Raw genomic sequence first — 24535 nt, forward strand, 5'->3', positions numbered from 1 at the left:
ACCTCAGCCTCCTGACTGCACCAATTGTCCAGTTCTGGCTGGAATCATTACCCTGCTCTTCCAACAAGCCACTGTCCAACTGGACCTTGTTGCGCTGTCTTGTCTTACATTACTTACCTTGCATTTATTCCACTTTCATGCAGGTCAGCATTGACCCTGGACATTTTTCTTCTGTGTTTTAGAGACAACAAACAGGTCAGTTTACTCTCATTGGTTTCTTTAAGCCTGACCTTCTTGCCTGCAGCCTTTTTATTGCCTTCAGGAGTTTTTCACAGGTGCATGAGCCATAATTGCTTGTACTTCGTTGAACAAGCATGGAAAAGCATTGTCTAGAGTGCTTCCACTAGTTCCCTGTAAAACACTGATAAGTTGCCCACTTCTAAAGTAGCAAGATACACTGCTTTGCTTCTGCTGGGAATGGAACCTGGGTCCCCTGCGCGGAAACAACAACTCTGCCACTCAACCACCAGTGAGTGAAGCTGCGCTGTGCTCATGGCTCTGGGACAGCTGCCGCTTATGAAGAACGACTAACATGGCGTTAAAGGACGACCTCTGCTGGCATTGGCCGGGAATCGACCCGGGTCTCCCCGCGTGCAGGCGAGAATTCTACCACTGAACCACCAATGCTCTTTTCTGCAAGAATTCTAACGAATTTATGTGGAATATACATCTCTTCAACTGGGTAATATCGAGCCAATGCTAAAGTTGAACAACTGACAGACAAACTGATCAAGTTCCATGGGTATTTGATGAACTGATATGAGCAAAAGTGTCTCTGAGCAAAGGGGAGTGGGGGAGGTCAATATCAAAAAGTGAGAGGCGTTAACTTCTGTGGCCACCAGCTCCCTTAAGAACCACAGGGCACCTCAGCCTCCTGGACTGCACCAGATTTGTCAGTTCTTGCTGGGAGTCATTACCCTGCTCTTCCAACAAGCCACTGTCCAACTGTGACCTTGTGGCGCTGTCTTGGGGATCTTACATTACTTACCTTGCAGTTTATTCCACTTTCATGCAGGTCAGCATTGACCCTGGACATTTTTCTTCTGGTGTTTTTAGAGACAACAAACAGGTCAGTTTACTCTCATTGGTTTCTTTAAGCCTGACCTTTCTTGCCTGCAGCCTTTTTATTGCCTTCAGGAGTTTTTCACAGGTGCATGAGCCATAATTGCTTGTACTTCGTTGAACAAGCATGGAAAAGCATTGTCTAGAGTGCTTCCACTAGTTCCCTGTAAAACACTGATAAGTTGCCCACTTCTAAAGTAGCAAGATACACTGCTTTGCTTCTGCTGGGAATGGAACCTGGGTCCCCTGGCGCGGGAAACAACAACTCTGCCACTCAACCACCAGTGAGTGAAGCTGCGCTGTGCTCATGGCTCTGGGGACAGCTGCCGCTTATGAAGAACGACTAACATGGCGTTAAAGGACGACCTCTGCTGCATTGGCCGGGAATCGGACCCGGGTCTCCCGCGTGGCAGGCGAGAATTCTACCACTGAACCACCAATGCTCTTTTCTGCAAGAATTCTACGAATTTATGTGGAATATACATCTCTTCAACTGGGTAATATCCGACCAATGCTAAAGTTGAACAACTGACAGACAAACTGATCAAGTTCCATGGGTATTTGATGAACTGATATGAGCAAAAGTGTCTCTGAGCAAAGGGGAGTGGGGGAGGTCAATATCAAAAGTGAGAGGCGTTAACTTCTGTGGCCACCAGCTCCCTTAAGAACCACAGGGCACCTCAGCCTCCTGGACTGCACCAGATTTGTCAGTTCTTGCTGGGAGTCATTACCCTGCTCTTCCAACAAGCCACTGTCCAACTGTGACCTTGTGGCGCTGTCTTGGGGATCTTACATTACTTACCTTGCAGTTTTATTCCACTTTCATGCATGTCAGCATTGACCCTGGACATTTTTCTTCTGGTGTTTTTAGAGACAACAAACAGGTCAGTTTACTCTCATTGGTTTCTTTAAGCCTGACCTTTCTTGCCTGCAGCCTTTTTATTGCCTTCAGGAGTTTTTTCACAGGTGCATGAGCATAATTGCTTGTACTTCGTTGAACAAGCATGGAAAAGCATTGTCTAGAGTGCTTCCACTAGTTCCCTGTAAAACACTGATAAGTTGCCCACTTCTAAAGTAGCAAGATACACTGCTTTGCTTCTGCTGGGAATGGAACCTGGGTCCCCTGCGCGGGAAACAACAACTCTGCCACTCAACCACCAGTGAGTGAAGCTGCGCTGTGCTCATGGCTCTGGGGACAGCTGCCGCTTATGAAGAACGACTAACATGGCGTTAAAGGACGACCTCTGCTGCATTGGCCGGGAATCGGACCCGGGTCTCCCGCGTGGCAGGCGAGAATTCTACCACTGAACCACCAATGCTCTTTTTCTGCAAGAATTCTACGAATTTATGTGGAAATACATCTCTTCAACTGGGTAATATCGACCAATGCTAAAGTTGAACAACTGACAGACAAACTGATCAAGTTCCATGGGTATTTGATGAACTGATATGAGCAAAAGTGTCTCTGAGCAAAGGGGAGTGGGGGGAGGTCAATATCAAAAGTGAGAGGCGTTAACTTCTGTGGCCACCAGCTCCCTTAAGAACCACAGGGCACCTCAGCCTCCTGGACTGCACCAGATTTGTCAGTTCTTGCTGGGAGTCATTACCCTGCTCTTCCAACAAGCCACTGTCCAACTGTGACCTTGTGGCGCTGTCTTGGGGATCTTACATTACTTACCTTGCAGTTTATTCCACTTTCATGCAGGTCAGCATTGACCCTGGACATTTTTCTTCTGGTGTTTTTTAGAGACAACAAACAGGTCAGTTTACTCTCATTGGTTTCTTTAAGCCTGACCTTTCTTGCCTGCAGCCTTTTTATTGCCTTCAGGAGTTTTTCACAGGTGCATGAGCCATAATTGCTTGTACTTCGTTGAACAAGCATGGAAAAGCATTGTCTAGAGTGCTTTCCACTAGTTCCCTGTAAAACACTGATAAGTTGCCCACTTCTAAAGTAGCAAGATACACTGCTTTGCTTCTGCTGGGAATGGAACCTGGGTCCCCTGCGCGGGAAACAACAACTCTGCCACTCAACCACCAGTGAGTGAAGCTGCGCTGTGCTCATGGCTCTGGGGACAGCTGCCGCTTATGAAGAACGACTAACATGGCGTTAAAGGACGACCTCTGCTGCATTGGCCGGGAATCGGACCCGGTCTCCCGCGTGGCAGGCGAGAATTCTACCACTGAACCACCAATGCTCTTTTTCTGCAAGAATTCTACGAATTTATGTGGAATATACATCTCTTCAACTGGGTAATATCGACCAATGCTAAAGTTGAACAACTGACAGACAAACTGATCAAGTTCCATGGGTATTTGATGAACTGATATGAGCAAAAGTGTCTCTGAGCAAAGGGGAGTGGGGGAGGTCAATATCAAAAGTGAGAGGCGTTAACTTCTGTGGCCACCAGCTCCCTTAAGAACCACAGGGCACCTCAGCCTCCTGGACTGCACCAGATTTGTCAGTTCTTGCTGGGAGTCATTACCCTGCTCTTCCAACAAGCCACTGTCCAACTGTGACCTTGTGGCGCTGTCTTGGGATCTTACATTACTTACCTTGCAGTTTATTCCACTTTCATGCAGGTCAGCATTGACCCTGGACATTTTTCTTCTGGTGTTTTTTAGAGACAACAAACAGGTCAGTTTACTCTCATTGGTTTCTTTAAGCCTGACCTTTCTTGCCTGCAGCCTTTTTATTGCCTTCAGGAGTTTTTCACAGGTGCATGAGCCATAATTGCTTGTACTTCGTTGAACAAGCATGGAAAAGCATTGTCTAGAGTGCTTCCACTAGTTCCCTGTAAAACACTGATAAGTTGCCCACTTCTAAAGTAGCAAGATACACTGCTTTGCTTCTGCTGGGAATCGAACCTGGGTCCCCTGCGCGGGAAACAACAACTCTGCCACTCAACCACCAGTGAGTGAAGCTGCGCTGTGCTCATGGCTCTGGGGACAGCTGCCGCTTATGAAGAACGACTAACATGGCGTTAAAGGACGACCTCTGCTGCATTGGCCGGGAATCGGACCCGGGTCTCCCGCGTGGCAGGCGAGAATTCTACCACTGAACCACCAATGCTCTTTTCCTGCAAGAATTCTACGAATTTATGTGGAATATACATCTCTTCAACTGGGTAATATCGACCAATGCTAAAGTTGAACAACTGACAGACAAACTGATCAAGTTCCATGGGTATTTGATGAACTGATATGAGCAAAAGTGTCTCTGAGCAAAGGGGAGTGGGGGAGGTCAATATCAAAAGTGAGAGGCGTTAACTTCTGTGGCCACCAGCTCCCTTAAGAACCACAGGGCACCTCAGCCTCCTGGACTGCACCAGATTTGTCAGTTCTTGCTGGGAGTCATTACCCTGCTCTTCCAACAAGCCACTGTCCAACTGTGACCTTGTGGCGCTGTCTTGGGGATCTTACATTACTTACCTTGCAGTTTATTCCACTTTCATGCAGGTCAGCATTGACCCTGGACATTTTTCTTCTGGTGTTTTTTAGAGACAACAAACAGGTCAGTTTACTCTCATTGGTTTCTTTAAGCCTGACCTTTCTTGCCTGCAGCCTTTTTATTGCCTTCAGGAGTTTTTCACAGGTGCATGAGCCATAATTGCTTGTACTTCGTTGAACAAGCATGGGAAAAGCATTGTCTAGAGTGCTTCCACTAGTTCCCTGTAAAACACTGATAAGTTGCCCACTTCTAAAGTAGCAAGATACACTGCTTTGCTTCTGCTGGGAATGGAACCTGGGTCCCCTGCGCGGGAAACAACAACTCTGCCACTCAACCACCAGTGAGTGAAGCTGCGCTGTGCTCATGGCTCTGGGGACAGCTGCCGCTTATGAAGAACGACTAACATGGCGTTAAAGGACGACCTCTGCTGCATTGGCCGGGAATCGGACCCGGGTCTCCCGCGTGGCAGGCGAGAATTCTACCACTGAACCACCAATGCTCTTTTTCTGCAAGAATTCTACGAATTTATGTGGAATATACATCTCTTCAACTGGGTAATATCGACCAATGCTAAAGTTGAACAACTGACAGACAAACTGATCAAGTTCCATGGGTATTTGATGAACTGATATGAGCAAAAGTGTCTCTGAGCAAAGGGGAGTGGGGGAGGTCAATATCAAAAGTGAGAGGCGTTAACTTCTGTGGCCACCAGCTCCCTTAAGAACCACAGGGCACCTCAGCCTCCTGGACTGCACCAGATTTGTCAGTTCTTGCTGGGAGTCATTACCCTGCTCTTCCAACAAGCCACTGTCCAACTGTGACCTTGTGGCGCTGTCTTGGGGATCTTACATTACTTACCTTGCAGTTTATTCCACTTTCATGCAGGTCAGCATTGACCCTGGACATTTTTCTTCTGGTGTTTTTTAGAGACAACAAACAGGTCAGTTTACTCTCATTGGTTTCTTTAAGCCTGACCTTTCTTGCCTGCAGCCTTTTTATTGCCTTCAGGAGTTTTTCACAGGTGCATGAGCCATAATTGCTTGTACTTCGTTGAACAAGCATGGAAAAGCATTGTCTAGAGTGCTTCCACTAGTTCCCTGTAAAACACTGATAAGTTGCCCACTTCTAAAGTAGCAAGATACACTGCTTTGCTTCTGCTGGGAATGGAACCTGGGTCCCCTGCGCGGGAAACAACAACTCTGCCACTCAACCACCAGTGAGTGAAGCTGCGCTGTGCTCATGGCTCTGGGGACAGCTGCCGCTTATGAAGAACGACTAACATGGCGTTAAAGGACGACCTCTGCTGCATTGGCCGGGAATCGGACCCGGGTCTCCCGCGTGGCAGGCGAGAATTCTACCACTGAACCACCAATGCTCTTTTTCTGCAAGAATTCTACGAATTTATGTGGAAAATACATCTCTTCAACTGGGTAATATCGACCAATGCTAAAGTTGAACAACTGACAGACAAACTGATCAAGTTCCATGGGTATTTGATGAACTGATATGAGCAAAAGTGTCTCTGAGCAAAGGGGAGTGGGGGAGGTCAATATCAAAAGTGAGAGGCGTTAACTTCTGTGGCCACCAGCTCCCTTAAGAACCACAGGGCACCTCAGCCTCCTGGACTGCACCAGATTTGTCAGTTCTTGCTGGGAGTCATTACCCTGCTCTTCCAACAAGCCACTGTCCAACTGTGACCTTGTGGCGCTGTCTTGGGGATCTTACATTACTTACCTTGCAGTTTATTCCACTTTCATGCAGGTCAGCATTGACCCTGGACATTTTTCTTCTGGTGTTTTTTAGAGACAACAAACAGGTCAGTTTACTCTCATTGGTTTCTTTAAGCCTGACCTTTCTTGCCTGCAGCCTTTTTATTGCCTTCAGGAGTTTTTCACAGGTGCATGAGCCATAATTGCTTGTACTTCGTTGAACAAGCATGGAAAAGCATTGTCTAGAGTGCTTCCACTAGTTCCCTGTAAAACACTGATAAGTTGCCCACTTCTAAAGTAGCAAGATACACTGCTTTGCTTCTGCTGGGAATGGAACCTGGGTCCCCTGCGCGGGAAACAACAACTCTGCCACTCAACCACCAGTGAGTGAAGCTGCGCTGTGCTCATGGCTCTGGGGACAGCTGCCGCTTATGAAGAACGACTAACATGGCGTTAAAGGACGACCTCTGCTGCATTGGCCGGGAATCGGACCCGGGTCTCCCGCGTGGCAGGCGAGAATTCTACCACTGAACCACCAATGCTCTTTTCTGCAAGAATTCTACGAATTTATGTGGAATATACATCTCTTCAACTGGGTAATATCGACCAATGCTAAAGTTGAACAACTGACAGACAAACTGATCAAGTTCCATGGGTATTTGATGAACTGATATGAGCAAAAGTGTCTCTGAGCAAAGGGGAGTGGGGGAGGTCAATATCAAAAGTGAGAGGCGTTAACTTCTGTGGCCACCAGCTCCCTTAAGAACCACAGGGCACCTCAGCCTCCTGGACTGCACCAGATTTGTCAGTTCTTGCTGGGAGTCATTACCCTGCTCTTCCAACAAGCCACTGTCCAACTGTGACCTTGTGGCGCTGTCTTGGGGATCTTACATTACTTACCTTGCAGTTTATTCCACTTTCATGCAGGTCAGCATTGACCCTGGACATTTTTCTTCTGGTGTTTTTTAGAGACAACAAACAGGTCAGTTTACTCTCATTGGTTTCTTTAAGCCTGACCTTTCTTGCCTGCAGCCTTTTTATTGCCTTCAGGAGTTTTTCACAGGTGCATGAGCCATAATTGCTTGTACTTCGTTGAACAAGCATGGAAAAGCATTGTCTAGAGTGCTTCCACTAGTTCCCTGTAAAACACTGATAAGTTGCCCACTTCTAAAGTAGCAAGATACACTGCTTTGCTTCTGCTGGGAATGGAACCTGGGTCCCCTGCGCGGGAAACAACAACTCTGCCACTCAACCACCAGTGAGTGAAGCTGCGCTGTGCTCATGGCTCTGGGGACAGCTGCCGCTTATGAAGAACGACTAACATGGCGTTAAAGGACGACCTCTGCTGCATTGGCCGGGAATCGGACCCGGGTCTCCCGCGTGGCAGGCGAGAATTCTACCACTGAACCACCAATGCTCTTTTTCTGCAAGAATTCTACGAATTTATGTGGAATATACATCTCTTCAACTGGGTAATATCGACCAATGCTAAAGTTGAACAACTGACAGACAAACTGATCAAGTTCCATGGGTATTTGATGAACTGATATGAGCAAAAGTGTCTCTGAGCAAAGGGGAGTGGGGGAGGTCAATATCAAAAGTGAGAGGCGTTAACTTCTGTGGCCACCAGCTCCCTTAAGAACCACAGGGCACCTCAGCCTCCTGGACTGCACCAGATTTGTCAGTTCTTGCTGGGAGTCATTACCCTGCTCTTCCAACAAGCCACTGTCCAACTGTGACCTTGTGGCGCTGTCTTGGGGATCTTACATTACTTACCTTGCAGTTTATTCCACTTTCATGCAGGTCAGCATTGACCCTGGACATTTTTCTTCTGGTGTTTTTTAGAGACAACAAACAGGTCAGTTTACTCTCATTGGTTTCTTTAAGCCTGACCTTTCTTGCCTGCAGCCTTTTTATTGCCTTCAGGAGTTTTTCACAGGTGCATGAGCCATAATTGCTTGTACTTCGTTGAACAAGCATGGAAAAGCATTGTCTAGAGTGCTTCCACTAGTTCCCTGTAAAACACTGATAAGTTGCCCACTTCTAAAGTAGCAAGATACACTGCTTTGCTTCTGCTGGGAATGGAACCTGGGTCCCCTGCGCGGGAAACAACAACTCTGCCACTCAACCACCAGTGAGTGAAGCTGCGCTGTGCTCATGGCTCTGGGGACAGCTGCCGCTTATGAAGAACGACTAACATGGCGTTAAAGGACGACCTCTGCTGCATTGGCCGGGAATCGGACCCGGGTCTCCCGCGTGGCAGGCGAGAATTCTACCACTGAACCACCAATGCTCTTTTTCTGCAAGAATTCTACGAATTTATGTGGAATATACATCTCTTCAACTGGGTAATATCGACCAATGCTAAAGTTGAACAACTGACAGACAAACTGATCAAGTTCCATGGGTATTTGATGAACTGATATGAGCAAAAGTGTCTCTGAGCAAAGGGGAGTGGGGGAGGTCAATATCAAAAGTGAGAGGCGTTAACTTCTGTGGCCACCAGCTCCCTTAAGAACCACAGGGCACCTCAGCCTCCTGGACTGCACCAGATTTGTCAGTTCTTGCTGGGAGTCATTACCCTGCTCTTCCAACAAGCCACTGTCCAACTGTGACCTTGTGGCGCTGTCTTGGGGATCTTACATTACTTACCTTGCAGTTTATTCCACTTTCATGCAGGTCAGCATTGACCCTGGACATTTTTCTTCTGGTGTTTTTTAGAGACAACAAACAGGTCAGTTTACTCTCATTGGTTTCTTTAAGCCTGACCTTTCTTGCCTGCAGCCTTTTTATTGCCTTCAGGAGTTTTTCACAGGTGCATGAGCCATAATTGCTTGTACTTCGTTGAACAAGCATGGAAAAGCATTGTCTAGAGTGCTTCCACTAGTTCCCTGTAAAACACTGATAAGTTGCCCACTTCTAAAGTAGCAAGATACACTGCTTTGCTTCTGCTGGGAATGGAACCTGGGTCCCCTGCGCGGGAAACAACAACTCTGCCACTCAACCACCAGTGAGTGAAGCTGCGCTGTGCTCATGGCTCTGGGGACAGCTGCCGCTTATGAAGAACGACTAACATGGCGTTAAAGGACGACCTCTGCTGCATTGGCCGGGAATCGGACCCGGGTCTCCCGCGTGGCAGGCGAGAATTCTACCACTGAACCACCAATGCTCTTTTTCTGCAAGAATTCTACGAATTTATGTGGAATATACATCTCTTCAACTGGGTAATATCGACCAATGCTAAAGTTGAACAACTGACAGACAAACTGATCAAGTTCCATGGGTATTTGATGAACTGATATGAGCAAAAGTGTCTCTGAGCAAAGGGGAGTGGGGGAGGTCAATATCAAAAGTGAGAGGCGTTAACTTCTGTGGCCACCAGCTCCCTTAAGAACCACAGGGCACCTCAGCCTCCTGGACTGCACCAGATTTGTCAGTTCTTGCTGGGAGTCATTACCCTGCTCTTCCAACAAGCCACTGTCCAACTGTGACCTTGTGGCGCTGTCTTGGGGATCTTACATTACTTACCTTGCAGTTTATTCCACTTTCATGCAGGTCAGCATTGACCCTGGACATTTTTCTTCTGGTGTTTTTTAGAGACAACAAACAGGTCAGTTTACTCTCATTGGTTTCTTTAAGCCTGACCTTTCTTGCCTGCAGCCTTTTTATTGCCTTCAGGAGTTTTTCACAGGTGCATGAGCCATAATTGCTTGTACTTCGTTGAACAAGCATGGAAAAGCATTGTCTAGAGTGCTTCCACTAGTTCCCTGTAAAACACTGATAAGTTGCCCACTTCTAAAGTAGCAAGATACACTGCTTTGCTTCTGCTGGGAATGGAACCTGGGTCCCCTGCGCGGGAAACAACAACTCTGCCACTCAACCACCAGTGAGTGAAGCTGCGCTGTGCTCATGGCTCTGGGGACAGCTGCCGCTTATGAAGAACGACTAACATGGCGTTAAAGGACGACCTCTGCTGCATTGGCCGGGAATCGGACCCGGGTCTCCCGCGTGGCAGGCGAGAATTCTACCACTGAACCACCAATGCTCTTTTTCTGCAAGAATTCTACGAATTTATGTGGAATATACATCTCTTCAACTGGGTAATATCGACCAATGCTAAAGTTGAACAACTGACAGACAAACTGATCAAGTTCCATGGGTATTTGATGAACTGATATGAGCAAAAGTGTCTCTGAGCAAAGGGGAGTGGGGGAGGTCAATATCAAAAGTGAGAGGCGTTAACTTCTGTGGCCACCAGCTCCCTTAAGAACCACAGGGCACCTCAGCCTCCTGGACTGCACCAGATTTGTCAGTTCTTGCTGGGAGTCATTACCCTGCTCTTCCAACAAGCCACTGTCCAACTGTGACCTTGTGGCGCTGTCTTGGGGATCTTACATTACTTACCTTGCAGTTTATTCCACTTTCATGCAGGTCAGCATTGACCCTGGACATTTTTCTTCTGGTGTTTTTTAGAGACAACAAACAGGTCAGTTTACTCTCATTGGTTTCTTTAAGCCTGACCTTTCTTGCCTGCAGCCTTTTTATTGCCTTCAGGAGTTTTTCACAGGTGCATGAGCCATAATTGCTTGTACTTCGTTGAACAAGCATGGAAAAGCATTGTCTAGAGTGCTTCCACTAGTTCCCTGTAAAACACTGATAAGTTGCCCACTTCTAAAGTAGCAAGATACACTGCTTTGCTTCTGCTGGGAATGGAACCTGGGTCCCCTGCGCGGGAAACAACAACTCTGCCACTCAACCACCAGTGAGTGAAGCTGCGCTGTGCTCATGGCTCTGGGGACAGCTGCCGCTTATGAAGAACGACTAACATGGCGTTAAAGGACGACCTCTGCTGCATTGGCCGGGAATCGGACCCGGGTCTCCCGCGTGGCAGGCGAGAATTCTACCACTGAACCACCAATGCTCTTTTTCTGCAAGAATTCTACGAATTTATGTGGAATATACATCTCTTCAACTGGGTAATATCGACCAATGCTAAAGTTGAACAACTGACAGACAAACTGATCAAGTTCCATGGGTATTTGATGAACTGATATGAGCAAAAGTGTCTCTGAGCAAAGGGGAGTGGGGGAGGTCAATATCAAAAGTGAGAGGCGTTAACTTCTGTGGCCACCAGCTCCCTTAAGAACCACAGGGCACCTCAGCCTCCTGGACTGCACCAGATTTGTCAGTTCTTGCTGGGAGTCATTACCCTGCTCTTCCAACAAGCCACTGTCCAACTGTGACCTTGTGGCGCTGTCTTGGGGATCTTACATTACTTACCTTGCAGTTTATTCCACTTTCATGCAGGTCAGCATTGACCCTGGACATTTTTCTTCTGGTGTTTTTTAGAGACAACAAACAGGTCAGTTTACTCTCATTGGTTTCTTTAAGCCTGACCTTTCTTGCCTGCAGCCTTTTTATTGCCTTCAGGAGTTTTTCACAGGTGCATGAGCCATAATTGCTTGTACTTCGTTGAACAAGCATGGAAAAGCATTGTCTAGAGTGCTTCCACTAGTTCCCTGTAAAACACTGATAAGTTGCCCACTTCTAAAGTAGCAAGATACACTGCTTTGCTTCTGCTGGGAATGGAACCTGGGTCCCCTGCGCGGGAAACAACAACTCTGCCACTCAACCACCAGTGAGTGAAGCTGCGCTGTGCTCATGGCTCTGGGGACAGCTGCCGCTTATGAAGAACGACTAACATGGCGTTAAAGGACGACCTCTGCTGCATTGGCCGGGAATCGGACCCGGGTCTCCCGCGTGGCAGGCGAGAATTCTACCACTGAACCACCAATGCTCTTTTTCTGCAAGAATTCTACGAATTTATGTGGAATATACATCTCTTCAACTGGGTAATATCGACCAATGCTAAAGTTGAACAACTGACAGACAAACTGATCAAGTTCCATGGGTATTTGATGAACTGATATGAGCAAAAGTGTCTCTGAGCAAAGGGGAGTGGGGGAGGTCAATATCAAAAGTGAGAGGCGTTAACTTCTGTGGCCACCAGCTCCCTTAAGAACCACAGGGCACCTCAGCCTCCTGGACTGCACCAGATTTGTCAGTTCTTGCTGGGAGTCATTACCCTGCTCTTCCAACAAGCCACTGTCCAACTGTGACCTTGTGGCGCTGTCTTGGGGATCTTACATTACTTACCTTGCAGTTTATTCCACTTTCATGCAGGTCAGCATTGACCCTGGACATTTTTCTTCTGGTGTTTTTTAGAGACAACAAACAGGTCAGTTTACTCTCATTGGTTTCTTTAAGCCTGACCTTTCTTGCCTGCAGCCTTTTTATTGCCTTCAGGAGTTTTTCACAGGTGCATGAGCCATAATTGCTTGTACTTCGTTGAACAAGCATGGAAAAGCATTGTCTAGAGTGCTTCCACTAGTTCCCTGTAAAACACTGATAAGTTGCCCACTTCTAAAGTAGCAAGATACACTGCTTTGCTTCTGCTGGGAATGGAACCTGGGTCCCCTGCGCGGGAAACAACAACTCTGCCACTCAACCACCAGTGAGTGAAGCTGCGCTGTGCTCATGGCTCTGGGGACAGCTGCCGCTTATGAAGAACGACTAACATGGCGTTAAAGGACGACCTCTGCTGCATTGGCCGGGAATCGGACCCGGGTCTCCCGCGTGGCAGGCGAGAATTCTACCACTGAACCACCAATGCTCTTTTTCTGCAAGAATTCTACGAATTTATGTGGAATATACATCTCTTCAACTGGGTAATATCGACCAATGCTAAAGTTGAACAACTGACAGACAAACTGATCAAGTTCCATGGGTATTTGATGAACTGATATGAGCAAAAGTGTCTCTGAGCAAAGGGGAGTGGGGGAGGTCAATATCAAAAGTGAGAGGCGTTAACTTCTGTGGCCACCAGCTCCCTTAAGAACCACAGGGCACCTCAGCCTCCTGGACTGCACCAGATTTGTCAGTTCTTGCTGGGAGTCATTACCCTGCTCTTCCAACAAGCCACTGTCCAACTGTGACCTTGTGGCGCTGTCTTGGGGATCTTACATTACTTACCTTGCAGTTTATTCCACTTTCATGCAGGTCAGCATTGACCCTGGACATTTTTCTTCTGGTGTTTTTTAGAGACAACAAACAGGTCAGTTTACTCTCATTGGTTTCTTTAAGCCTGACCTTTCTTGCCTGCAGCCTTTTTATTGCCTTCAGGAGTTTTTCACAGGTGCATGAGCCATAATTGCTTGTACTTCGTTGAACAAGCATGGAAAAGCATTGTCTAGAGTGCTTCCACTAGTTCCCTGTAAAACACTGATAAGTTGCCCACTTCTAAAGTAGCAAGATACACTGCTTTGCTTCTGCTGGGAATGGAACCTGGGTCCCCTGCGCGGGAAACAACAACTCTGCCACTCAACCACCAGTGAGTGAAGCTGCGCTGTGCTCATGGCTCTGGGGACAGCTGCCGCTTATGAAGAACGACTAACATGGCGTTAAAGGACGACCTCTGCTGCATTGGCCGGGAATCGGACCCGGGTCTCCCGCGTGGCAGGCGAGAATTCTACCACTGAACCACCAATGCTCTTTTTCTGCAAGAATTCTACGAATTTATGTGGAATATACATCTCTTCAACTGGGTAATATCGACCAATGCTAAAGTTGAACAACTGACAGACAAACTGATCAAGTTCCATGGGTATTTGATGAACTGATATGAGCAAAAGTGTCTCTGAGCAAAGGGGAGTGGGGGAGGTCAATATCAAAAGTGAGAGGCGTTAACTTCTGTGGCCACCAGCTCCCTTAAGAACCACAGGGCACCTCAGCCTCCTGGACTGCACCAGATTTGTCAGTTCTTGCTGGGAGTCATTACCCTGCTCTTCCAACAAGCCACTGTCCAACTGTGACCTTGTGGCGCTGTCTTGGGGATCTTACATTACTTACCTTGCAGTTTATTCCACTTTCATGCAGGTCAGCATTGACCCTGGACATTTTTCTTCTGGTGTTTTTTAGAGACAACAAACAGGTCAGTTTACTCTCATTGGTTTCTTTAAGCCTGACCTTTCTTGCCTGCAGCCTTTTTATTGCCTTCAGGAGTTTTTCACAGGTGCATGAGCCATAATTGCTTGTACTTCGTTGAACAAGCATGGAAAAGCATTGTCTAGAGTGCTTCCACTAGTTCCCTGTAAAACACTGATAAGTTGCCCACTTCTAAAGTAGCAAGATACACTGCTTTGCTTCTGCTGGGAATGGAACCTGGGTCCCCTGCGCGGGAAACAACAACTCTGCCACTCAACCACCAGTGAGTGAAGCTGCGCTGTGCTCATGGCTCTGGGGACAGCTGCCGCTTATGAAGAACGACTAACATGGCGTTAAAGGACGACCTCTGCTGCATTGGCCGGGAATCGGACCCGGGTCTCCCGCGTGGCAGGCGAGAATTCTACCACTGAACCACCAATGCTCTTTTCTGCAAGAATTCTACGAATTTATGTGGAATATACATCTCTTCAACTGGGTAATATCGACCAATGCTAAAGTTGAACAACTGACAGACAAACTGATCAAGTTCCATGGGTATTTGATGAACTGATATGAGCAAAAGTGTCTCTGAGCAAAGGGGAGTGGGGGAGGTCAATATCAAAAGTGAGAGGCGTTAACTTCTGTGGCCACCAGCTCCCTTAAGAACCACAGGGCACCTCAGCCTCCTGGACTGCACCAGATTTGTCAGTTCTTGCTGGGAGTCATTACCCTGCTCTTCCAACAAGCCACTGTCCAACTGTGACCTTGTGGCGCTGTCTTGGGGATCTTACATTACTTACCTTGCAGTTTATTCCACTTTCATGCAGGTCAGCATTGACCCTGGACATTTTTCTTCTGGTGTTTTTTAGAGACAACAAACAGGTCAGTTTACTCTCATTGGTTTCTTTAAGCCTGACCTTTCTTGCCTGCAGCCTTTTTATTGCCTTCAGGAGTTTTTCACAGGTGCATGAGCCATAATTGCTTGTACTTCGTTGAACAAGCATGGAAAAGCATTGTCTAGAGTGCTTCCACTAGTTCCCTGTAAAACACTGATAAGTTGCCCACTTCTAAAGTAGCAAGATACACTGCTTTGCTTCTGCTGGGAATGGAACCTGGGTCCCCTGCGCGGGAAACAACAACTCTGCCACTCAACCACCAGTGAGTGAAGCTGCGCTGTGCTCATGGCTCTGGGGACAGCTGCCGCTTATGAAGAACGACTAACATGGCGTTAAAGGACGACCTCTGCTGCATTGGCCGGGAATCGGACCCGGGTCTCCCGCGTGGCAGGCGAGAATTCTACCACTGAACCACCAATGCTCTTTTTCTGCAAGAATTCTACGAATTTATGTGGAATATACATCTCTTCAACTGGGTAATATCGACCAATGCTAAAGTTGAACAACTGACAGACAAACTGATCAAGTTCCATGGGTATTTGATGAACTGATATGAGCAAAAGTGTCTCTGAGCAAAGGGGAGTGGGGGAGGTCAATATCAAAAGTGAGAGGCGTTAACTTCTGTGGCCACCAGCTCCCTTAAGAACCACAGGGCACCTCAGCCTCCTGGACTGCACCAGATTTGTCAGTTCTTGCTGGGAGTCATTACCCTGCTCTTCCAACAAGCCACTGTCCAACTGTGACCTTGTGGCGCTGTCTTGGGGATCTTACATTACTTACCTTGCAGTTTATTCCACTTTCATGCAGGTCAGCATTGACCCTGGACATTTTTCTTCTGGTGTTTTTTAGAGACAACAAACAGGTCAGTTTACTCTCATTGGTTTCTTTAAGCCTGACCTTTCTTGCCTGCAGCCTTTTTATTGCCTTCAGGAGTTTTTCACAGGTGCATGAGCCATAATTGCTTGTACTTCGTTGAACAAGCATGGAAAAGCATTGTCTAGAGTGCTTCCACTAGTTCCCTGTAAAACACTGATAAGTTGCCCACTTCTAAAGTAGCAAGATACACTGCTTTGCTTCTGCTGGGAATGGAACCTGGGTCCCCTGCGCGGGAAACAACAACTCTGCCACTCAACCACCAGTGAGTGAAGCTGCGCTGTGCTCATGGCTCTGGGGACAGCTGCCGCTTATGAAGAACGACTAACATGGCGTTAAAGGACGACCTCTGCTGCATTGGCCGGGAATCGGACCCGGGTCTCCCGCGTGGCAGGCGAGAATTCTACCACTGAACCACCAATGCTCTTTTTCTGCAAGAATTCTACGAATTTATGTGGAATATACATCTCTTCAACTGGGTAATATCGACCAATGCTAAAGTTGAACAACTGACAGACAAACTGATCAAGTTCCATGGGTATTTGATGAACTGATATGAGCAAAAGTGTCTCTGAGCAAAGGGGAGTGGGGGAGGTCAATATCAAAAGTGAGAGGCGTTAACTTCTGTGGCCACCAGCTCCCTTAAGAACCACAGGGCACCTCAGCCTCCTGGACTGCACCAGATTTGTCAGTTCTTGCTGGGAGTCATTACCCTGCTCTTCCAACAAGCCACTGTCCAACTGTGACCTTGTGGCGCTGTCTTGGGGATCTTACATTACTTACCTTGCAGTTTATTCCACTTTCATGCAGGTCAGCATTGACCCTGGACATTTTTCTTCTGGTGTTTTTTAGAGACAACAAACAGGTCAGTTTACTCTCATTGGTTTCTTTAAGCCTGACCTTTCTTGCCTGCAGCCTTTTTATTGCCTTCAGGAGTTTTTCACAGGTGCATGAGCCATAATTGCTTGTACTTCGTTGAACAAGCATGGAAAAGCATTGTCTAGAGTGCTTCCACTAGTTCCCTGTAAAACACTGATAAGTTGCCCACTTCTAAAGTAGCAAGATACACTGCTTTGCTTCTGCTGGGAATGGAACCTGGGTCCCCTGCGCGGGAAACAACAACTCTGCCACTCAACCACCAGTGAGTGAAGCTGCGCTGTGCTCATGGCTCTGGGGACAGCTGCCGCTTATGAAGAACGACTAACATGGCGTTAAAGGACGACCTCTGCTGCATTGGCCGGGAATCGGACCCGGGTCTCCCGCGTGGCAGGCGAGAATTCTACCACTGAACCACCAATGCTCTTTTTCTGCAAGAATTCTACGAATTTATGTGGAATATACATCTCTTCAACTGGGTAATATCGACCAATGCTAAAGTTGAACAACTGACAGACAAACTGATCAAGTTCCATGGGTATTTGATGAACTGATATGAGCAAAAGTGTCTCTGAGCAAAGGGGAGTGGGGGAGGTCAATATCAAAAGTGAGAGGCGTTAACTTCTGTGGCCACCAGCTCCCTTAAGAACCACAGGGCACCTCAGCCTCCTGGACTGCACCAGATTTGTCAGTTCTTGCTGGGAGTCATTACCCTGCTCTTCCAACAAGCCACTGTCCAACTGTGACCTTGTGGCGCTGTCTTGGGGATCTTACATTACTTACCTTGCAGTTTATTCCACTTTCATGCAGGTCAGCATTGACCCTGGACATTTTTCTTCTGGTGTTTTTTAGAGACAACAAACAGGTCAGTTTACTCTCATTGGTTTCTTTAAGCCTGACCTTTCTTGCCTGCAGCCTTTTTATTGCCTTCAGGAGTTTTTCACAGGTGCATGAGCCATAATTGCTTGTACTTCGTTGAACAAGCATGGAAAAGCATTGTCTAGAGTGCTTCCACTAGTTCCCTGTAAAACACTGATAAGTTGCCCACTTCTAAAGTAGCAAGATACACTGCTTTGCTTCTGCTGGGAATGGAACCTGGGTCCCCTGCGCGGGAAACAACAACTCTGCCACTCAACCACCAGTGAGTGAAGCTGCGCTGTGCTCATGGCTCTGGGGACAGCTGCCGCTTATGAAGAACGACTAACATGGCGTTAAAGGACGACCTCTGCTGCATTGGCCGGGAATCGGACCCGGGTCTCCCGCGTGGCAGGCGAGAATTCTACCACTGAACCACCAATGCTCTTTTTCTGCAAGAATTCTACGAATTTATGTGGAATATACATCTCTTCAACTGGGTAATATCGACCAATGCTAAAGTTGAACAACTGACAGACAAACTGATCAAGTTCCATGGGTATTTGATGAACTGATATGAGCAAAAGTGTCTCTGAGCAAAGGGGAGTGGGGGAGGTCAATATCAAAAGTGAGAGGCGTTAACTTCTGTGGCCACCAGCTCCCTTAAGAACCACAGGGCACCTCAGCCTCCTGGACTGCACCAGATTTGTCAGTTCTTGCTGGGAGTCATTACCCTGCTCTTCCAACAAGCCACTGTCCAACTGTGACCTTGTGGCGCTGTCTTGGGGATCTTACATTACTTACCTTGCAGTTTATTCCACTTTCATGCAGGTCAGCATTGACCCTGGACATTTTTCTTCTGGTGTTTTTTAGAGACAACAAACAGGTCAGTTTACTCTCATTGGTTTCTTTAAGCCTGACCTTTCTTGCCTGCAGCCTTTTTATTGCCTTCAGGAGTTTTTCACAGGTGCATGAGCCATAATTGCTTGTACTTCGTTGAACAAGCATGGAAAAGCATTGTCTAGAGTGCTTCCACTAGTTCCCTGTAAAACACTGATAAGTTGCCCACTTCTAAAGTAGCAAGATACACTGCTTTGCTTCTGCTGGGAATGGAACCTGGGTCCCCTGCGCGGGAAACAACAACTCTGCCACTCAACCACCAGTGAGTGAAGCTGCGCTGTGCTCATGGCTCTGGGGACAGCTGCCGCTTATGAAGAACGACTAACATGGCGTTAAAGGACGACCTCTGCTGCATTGGCCGGGAATCGGACCCGGGTCTCCCGCGTGGCAGGCGAGAATTCTACCACTGAACCACCAATGCTCTTTTTCTGCAAGAATTCTACGAATTTATGTGGAATATACATCTCTTCAACTGGGTAATATCGACCAATGCTAAAGTTGAACAACTGACAGACAAACTGATCAAGTTCCATGGGTATTTGATGAACTGATATGAGCAAAAGTGTCTCTGAGCAAAGGGGAGTGGGGGAGGTCAATATCAAAAGTGAGAGGCGTTAACTTCTGTGGCCACCAGCTCCCTTAAGAACCACAGGGCACCTCAGCCTCCTGGACTGCACCAGATTTGTCAGTTCTTGCTGGGAGTCATTACCCTGCTCTTCCAACAAGCCACTGTCCAACTGTGACCTTGTGGCGCTGTCTTGGGGATCTTACATTACTTACCTTGCAGTTTATTCCACTTTCATGCAGGTCAGCATTGACCCTGGACATTTTTCTTCTGGTGTTTTTTAGAGACAACAAACAGGTCAGTTTACTCTCATTGGTTTCTTTAAGCCTGACCTTTCTTGCCTGCAGCCTTTTTATTGCCTTCAGGAGTTTTTCACAGGTGCATGAGCCATAATTGCTTGTACTTCGTTGAACAAGCATGGAAAAGCATTGTCTAGAGTGCTTCCACTAGTTCCCTGTAAAACACTGATAAGTTGCCCACTTCTAAAGTAGCAAGATACACTGCTTTGCTTCTGCTGGGAATGGAACCTGGGTCCCCTGCGCGGGAAACAACAACTCTGCCACTCAACCACCAGTGAGTGAAGCTGCGCTGTGCTCATGGCTCTGGGGACAGCTGCCGCTTATGAAGAACGACTAACATGGCGTTAAAGGACGACCTCTGCTGCATTGGCCGGGAATCGGACCCGGGTCTCCCGCGTGGCAGGCGAGAATTCTACCACTGAACCACCAATGCTCTTTTTCTGCAAGAATTCTACGAATTTATGTGGAATATACATCTCTTCAACTGGGTAATATCGACCAATGCTAAAGTTGAACAACTGACAGACAAACTGATCAAGTTCCATGGGTATTTGATGAACTGATATGAGCAAAAGTGTCTCTGAGCAAAGGGGAGTGGGGGAGGTCAATATCAAAAGTGAGAGGCGTTAACTTCTGTGGCCACCAGCTCCCTTAAGAACCACAGGGCACCTCAGCCTCCTGGACTGCACCAGATTTGTCAGTTCTTGCTGGGAGTCATTACCCTGCTCTTCCAACAAGCCACTGTCCAACTGTGACCTTGTGGCGCTGTCTTGGGGATCTTACATTACTTACCTTGCAGTTTATTCCACTTTCATGCAGGTCAGCATTGACCCTGGACATTTTTCTTCTGGTGTTTTTTAGAGACAACAAACAGGTCAGTTTACTCTCATTGGTTTCTTTAAGCCTGACCTTTCTTGCCTGCAGCCTTTTTATTGCCTTCAGGAGTTTTTCACAGGTGCATGAGCCATAATTGCTTGTACTTCGTTGAACAAGCATGGAAAAGCATTGTCTAGAGTGCTTCCACTAGTTCCCTGTAAAACACTGATAAGTTGCCCACTTCTAAAGTAGCAAGATACACTGCTTTGCTTCTGCTGGGAATGGAACCTGGGTCCCCTGCGCGGGAAACAACAACTCTGCCACTCAACCACCAGTGAGTGAAGCTGCGCTGTGCTCATGGCTCTGGGGACAGCTGCCGCTTATGAAGAACGACTAACATGGCGTTAAAGGACGACCTCTGCTGCATTGGCCGGGAATCGGACCCGGGTCTCCCGCGTGGCAGGCGAGAATTCTACCACTGAACCACCAATGCTCTTTTTCTGCAAGAATTCTACGAATTTATGTGGAATATACATCTCTTCAACTGGGTAATATCGACCAATGCTAAAGTTGAACAACTGACAGACAAACTGATCAAGTTCCATGGGTATTTGATGAACTGATATGAGCAAAAGTGTCTCTGAGCAAAGGGGAGTGGGGGAGGTCAATATCAAAAGTGAGAGGCGTTAACTTCTGTGGCCACCAGCTCCCTTAAGAACCACAGGGCACCTCAGCCTCCTGGACTGCACCAGATTTGTCAGTTCTTGCTGGGAGTCATTACCCTGCTCTTCCAACAAGCCACTGTCCAACTGTGACCTTGTGGCGCTGTCTTGGGGATCTTACATTACTTACCTTGCAGTTTATTCCACTTTCATGCAGGTCAGCATTGACCCTGGACATTTTTCTTCTGGTGTTTTTTAGAGACAACAAACAGGTCAGTTTACTCTCATTGGTTTCTTTAAGCCTGACCTTTCTTGCCTGCAGCCTTTTTATTGCCTTCAGGAGTTTTTCACAGGTGCATGAGCCATAATTGCTTGTACTTCGTTGAACAAGCATGGAAAAGCATTGTCTAGAGTGCTTCCACTAGTTCCCTGTAAAACACTGATAAGTTGCCCACTTCTAAAGTAGCAAGATACACTGCTTTGCTTCTGCTGGGAATGGAACCTGGGTCCCCTGCGCGGGAAACAACAACTCTGCCACTCAACCACCAGTGAGTGAAGCTGCGCTGTGCTCATGGCTCTGGGGACAGCTGCCGCTTATGAAGAACGACTAACATGGCGTTAAAGGACGACCTCTGCTGCATTGGCCGGGAATCGGACCCGGGTCTCCCGCGTGGCAGGCGAGAATTCTACCACTGAACCACCAATGCTCTTTTTCTGCAAGAATTCTACGAATTTATGTGGAATATACATCTCTTCAACTGGGTAATATCGACCAATGCTAAAGTTGAACAACTGACAGACAAACTGATCAAGTTCCATGGGTATTTGATGAACTGATATGAGCAAAAGTGTCTCTGAGCAAAGGGGAGTGGGGGAGGTCAATATCAAAAGTGAGAGGCGTTAACTTCTGTGGCCACCAGCTCCCTTAAGAACCACAGGGCACCTCAGCCTCCTGGACTGCACCAGATTTGTCAGTTCTTGCTGGGAGTCATTACCCTGCTCTTCCAACAAGCCACTGTCCAACTGTGACCTTGTGGCGCTGTCTTGGGGATCTTACATTACTTACCTTGCAGTTTATTCCACTTTCATGCAGGTCAGCATTGACCCTGGACATTTTTCTTCTGGTGTTTTTTAGAGACAACAAACAGGTCAGTTTACTCTCATTGGTTTCTTTAAGCCTGACCTTTCTTGCCTGCAGCCTTTTTATTGCCTTCAGGAGTTTTTCACAGGTGCATGAGCCATAATTGCTTGTACTTCGTTGAACAAGCATGGAAAAGCATTGTCTAGAGTGCTTCCACTAGTTCCCTGTAAAACACTGATAAGTTGCCCACTTCTAAAGTAGCAAGATACACTGCTTTGCTTCTGCTGGGAATGGAACCTGGGTCCCCTGCGCGGGAAACAACAACTCTGCCACTCAACCACCAGTGAGTGAAGCTGCGCTGTGCTCATGGCTCTGGGGACAGCTGCCGCTTATGAAGAACGACTAACATGGCGTTAAAGGACGACCTCTGCTGCATTGGCCGGGAATCGGACCCGGGTCTCCCGCGTGGCAGGCGAGAATTCTACCACTGAACCACCAATGCTCTTTTTCTGCAAGAATTCTACGAATTTATGTGGAATATACATCTCTTCAACTGGGTAATATCGACCAATGCTAAAGTTGAACAACTGACAGACAAACTGATCAAGTTCCATGGGTATTTGATGAACTGATATGAGCAAAAGTGTCTCTGAGCAAAGGGGAGTGGGGGAGGTCAATATCAAAAGTGAGAGGCGTTAACTTCTGTGGCCACCAGCTCCCTTAAGAACCACAGGGCACCTCAGCCTCCTGGACTGCACCAGATTTGTCAGTTCTTGCTGGGAGTCATTACCCTGCTCTTCCAACAAGCCACTGTCCAACTGTGACCTTGTGGCGCTGTCTTGGGGATCTTACATTACTTACCTTGCAGTTTATTCCACTTTCATGCAGGTCAGCATTGACCCTGGACATTTTTCTTCTGGTGTTTTTTAGAGACAACAAACAGGTCAGTTTACTCTCATTGGTTTCTTTAAGCCTGACCTTTCTTGCCTGCAGCCTTTTTATTGCCTTCAGGAGTTTTTCACAGGTGCATGAGCCATAATTGCTTGTACTTCGTTGAACAAGCATGGAAAAGCATTGTCTAGAGTGCTTCCACTAGTTCCCTGTAAAACACTGATAAGTTGCCCACTTCTAAAGTAGCAAGATACACTGCTTTGCTTCTGCTGGGAATGGAACCTGGGTCCCCTGCGCGGGAAACAACAACTCTGCCACTCAACCACCAGTGAGTGAAGCTGCGCTGTGCTCATGGCTCTGGGGACAGCTGCCGCTTATGAAGAACGACTAACATGGCGTTAAAGGACGACCTCTGCTGCATTGGCCGGGAATCGGACCCGGGTCTCCCGCGTGGCAGGCGAGAATTCTACCACTGAACCACCAATGCTCTTTTTCTGCAAGAATTCTACGAATTTATGTGGAATATACATCTCTTCAACTGGGTAATATCGACCAATGCTAAAGTTGAACAACTGACAGACAAACTGATCAAGTTCCATGGGTATTTGATGAACTGATATGAGCAAAAGTGTCTCTGAGCAAAGGGGAGTGGGGGAGGTCAATATCAAAAGTGAGAGGCGTTAACTTCTGTGGCCACCAGCTCCCTTAAGAACCACAGGGCACCTCAGCCTCCTGGACTGCACCAGATTTGTCAGTTCTTGCTGGGAGTCATTACCCTGCTCTTCCAACAAGCCACTGTCCAACTGTGACCTTGTGGCGCTGTCTTGGGGATCTTACATTACTTACCTTGCAGTTTATTCCACTTTCATGCAGGTCAGCATTGACCCTGGACATTTTTCTTCTGGTGTTTTTTAGAGACAACAAACAGGTCAGTTTACTCTCATTGGTTTCTTTAAGCCTGACCTTTCTTGCCTGCAGCCTTTTTATTGCCTTCAGGAGTTTTTCACAGGTGCATGAGCCATAATTGCTTGTACTTCGTTGAACAAGCATGGAAAAGCATTGTCTAGAGTGCTTCCACTAGTTCCCTGTAAAACACTGATAAGTTGCCCACTTCTAAAGTAGCAAGATACACTGCTTTGCTTCTGCTGGGAATGGAACCTGGGTCCCCTGCGCGGGAAACAACAACTCTGCCACTCAACCACCAGTGAGTGAAGCTGCGCTGTGCTCATGGCTCTGGGGACAGCTGCCGCTTATGAAGAACGACTAACATGGCGTTAAAGGACGACCTCTGCTGCATTGGCCGGGAATCGGACCCGGGTCTCCCGCGTGGCAGGCGAGAATTCTACCACTGAACCACCAATGCTCTTTTTCCTGCAAGAATTCTACGAATTTATGTGGAATATACATCTCTTTCAACTGGGTAATATCGACCAATGCTAAAGTTGAACAACTGACAGACAAACTGATCAAGTTCCATGGGTATTTGATGAACTGATATGAGCAAAAGTGTCTCTGAGCAAAGGGGAGTGGGGGAGGTCAATATCAAAAGTGAGAGGCGTTAACTTCTGTGGCCACCAGCTCCCTTAAGAACCACAGGGCACCTCAGCCTCCTGGACTGC

At 47.4% G+C, this 24535-nt stretch overlaps 27 non-coding genes across 27 annotated transcripts; all 27 read right to left on the reverse strand.

Annotated features, from left to right (window-relative positions):
* Positions 1-1434: 1434 nt before the first annotated feature.
* Positions 1435-1505, reverse strand: trnag-gcc (transfer RNA glycine (anticodon GCC)). Its single transcript has one exon. It is a non-coding gene; the product is annotated as a tRNA-Gly (tRNA).
* An 805-nt stretch (positions 1506-2310) lies between these two features.
* On the reverse strand, positions 2311-2381 carry trnag-gcc (transfer RNA glycine (anticodon GCC)). Its single transcript has one exon. It is a non-coding gene; the product is annotated as a tRNA-Gly (tRNA).
* Positions 2382-3187: 806 nt separating this feature from the next.
* On the reverse strand, positions 3188-3257 carry trnag-gcc (transfer RNA glycine (anticodon GCC)). The gene has a single exon. It is a non-coding gene; the product is annotated as a tRNA-Gly (tRNA).
* Positions 3258-4061: 804 nt separating this feature from the next.
* trnag-gcc (transfer RNA glycine (anticodon GCC)) lies at positions 4062-4132 on the reverse strand. The gene has a single exon. It is a non-coding gene; the product is annotated as a tRNA-Gly (tRNA).
* An 806-nt stretch (positions 4133-4938) lies between these two features.
* On the reverse strand, positions 4939-5009 carry trnag-gcc (transfer RNA glycine (anticodon GCC)). The gene has a single exon. It is a non-coding gene; the product is annotated as a tRNA-Gly (tRNA).
* An 805-nt stretch (positions 5010-5814) lies between these two features.
* trnag-gcc (transfer RNA glycine (anticodon GCC)) lies at positions 5815-5885 on the reverse strand. Its single transcript has one exon. It is a non-coding gene; the product is annotated as a tRNA-Gly (tRNA).
* Positions 5886-6690: 805 nt separating this feature from the next.
* On the reverse strand, positions 6691-6761 carry trnag-gcc (transfer RNA glycine (anticodon GCC)). Its single transcript has one exon. It is a non-coding gene; the product is annotated as a tRNA-Gly (tRNA).
* An 804-nt stretch (positions 6762-7565) lies between these two features.
* Positions 7566-7636, reverse strand: trnag-gcc (transfer RNA glycine (anticodon GCC)). The gene has a single exon. It is a non-coding gene; the product is annotated as a tRNA-Gly (tRNA).
* Positions 7637-8441: 805 nt separating this feature from the next.
* On the reverse strand, positions 8442-8512 carry trnag-gcc (transfer RNA glycine (anticodon GCC)). The gene has a single exon. It is a non-coding gene; the product is annotated as a tRNA-Gly (tRNA).
* An 805-nt stretch (positions 8513-9317) lies between these two features.
* Positions 9318-9388, reverse strand: trnag-gcc (transfer RNA glycine (anticodon GCC)). The gene has a single exon. It is a non-coding gene; the product is annotated as a tRNA-Gly (tRNA).
* Positions 9389-10193: 805 nt separating this feature from the next.
* On the reverse strand, positions 10194-10264 carry trnag-gcc (transfer RNA glycine (anticodon GCC)). The gene has a single exon. It is a non-coding gene; the product is annotated as a tRNA-Gly (tRNA).
* Positions 10265-11069: 805 nt separating this feature from the next.
* On the reverse strand, positions 11070-11140 carry trnag-gcc (transfer RNA glycine (anticodon GCC)). The gene has a single exon. It is a non-coding gene; the product is annotated as a tRNA-Gly (tRNA).
* Positions 11141-11945: 805 nt separating this feature from the next.
* On the reverse strand, positions 11946-12016 carry trnag-gcc (transfer RNA glycine (anticodon GCC)). Its single transcript has one exon. It is a non-coding gene; the product is annotated as a tRNA-Gly (tRNA).
* Positions 12017-12821: 805 nt separating this feature from the next.
* Positions 12822-12892, reverse strand: trnag-gcc (transfer RNA glycine (anticodon GCC)). Its single transcript has one exon. It is a non-coding gene; the product is annotated as a tRNA-Gly (tRNA).
* Positions 12893-13697: 805 nt separating this feature from the next.
* On the reverse strand, positions 13698-13768 carry trnag-gcc (transfer RNA glycine (anticodon GCC)). The gene has a single exon. It is a non-coding gene; the product is annotated as a tRNA-Gly (tRNA).
* Positions 13769-14573: 805 nt separating this feature from the next.
* On the reverse strand, positions 14574-14644 carry trnag-gcc (transfer RNA glycine (anticodon GCC)). The gene has a single exon. It is a non-coding gene; the product is annotated as a tRNA-Gly (tRNA).
* An 804-nt stretch (positions 14645-15448) lies between these two features.
* Positions 15449-15519, reverse strand: trnag-gcc (transfer RNA glycine (anticodon GCC)). The gene has a single exon. It is a non-coding gene; the product is annotated as a tRNA-Gly (tRNA).
* An 805-nt stretch (positions 15520-16324) lies between these two features.
* On the reverse strand, positions 16325-16395 carry trnag-gcc (transfer RNA glycine (anticodon GCC)). Its single transcript has one exon. It is a non-coding gene; the product is annotated as a tRNA-Gly (tRNA).
* Positions 16396-17200: 805 nt separating this feature from the next.
* Positions 17201-17271, reverse strand: trnag-gcc (transfer RNA glycine (anticodon GCC)). The gene has a single exon. It is a non-coding gene; the product is annotated as a tRNA-Gly (tRNA).
* Positions 17272-18076: 805 nt separating this feature from the next.
* On the reverse strand, positions 18077-18147 carry trnag-gcc (transfer RNA glycine (anticodon GCC)). Its single transcript has one exon. It is a non-coding gene; the product is annotated as a tRNA-Gly (tRNA).
* Positions 18148-18952: 805 nt separating this feature from the next.
* trnag-gcc (transfer RNA glycine (anticodon GCC)) lies at positions 18953-19023 on the reverse strand. The gene has a single exon. It is a non-coding gene; the product is annotated as a tRNA-Gly (tRNA).
* Positions 19024-19828: 805 nt separating this feature from the next.
* trnag-gcc (transfer RNA glycine (anticodon GCC)) lies at positions 19829-19899 on the reverse strand. Its single transcript has one exon. It is a non-coding gene; the product is annotated as a tRNA-Gly (tRNA).
* Positions 19900-20704: 805 nt separating this feature from the next.
* trnag-gcc (transfer RNA glycine (anticodon GCC)) lies at positions 20705-20775 on the reverse strand. Its single transcript has one exon. It is a non-coding gene; the product is annotated as a tRNA-Gly (tRNA).
* An 805-nt stretch (positions 20776-21580) lies between these two features.
* On the reverse strand, positions 21581-21651 carry trnag-gcc (transfer RNA glycine (anticodon GCC)). The gene has a single exon. It is a non-coding gene; the product is annotated as a tRNA-Gly (tRNA).
* Positions 21652-22456: 805 nt separating this feature from the next.
* On the reverse strand, positions 22457-22527 carry trnag-gcc (transfer RNA glycine (anticodon GCC)). The gene has a single exon. It is a non-coding gene; the product is annotated as a tRNA-Gly (tRNA).
* Positions 22528-23332: 805 nt separating this feature from the next.
* On the reverse strand, positions 23333-23403 carry trnag-gcc (transfer RNA glycine (anticodon GCC)). The gene has a single exon. It is a non-coding gene; the product is annotated as a tRNA-Gly (tRNA).
* An 805-nt stretch (positions 23404-24208) lies between these two features.
* On the reverse strand, positions 24209-24279 carry trnag-gcc (transfer RNA glycine (anticodon GCC)). The gene has a single exon. It is a non-coding gene; the product is annotated as a tRNA-Gly (tRNA).
* Between the last annotated feature and the right edge of the window lie 256 nt (positions 24280-24535).

This window comes from Carassius auratus, unplaced genomic scaffold, assembly GCF_003368295.1.
Source record: "Carassius auratus strain Wakin unplaced genomic scaffold, ASM336829v1 scaf_tig00218217, whole genome shotgun sequence".
Taxonomy (NCBI): Eukaryota; Metazoa; Chordata; class Actinopteri; order Cypriniformes; family Cyprinidae; genus Carassius; species Carassius auratus.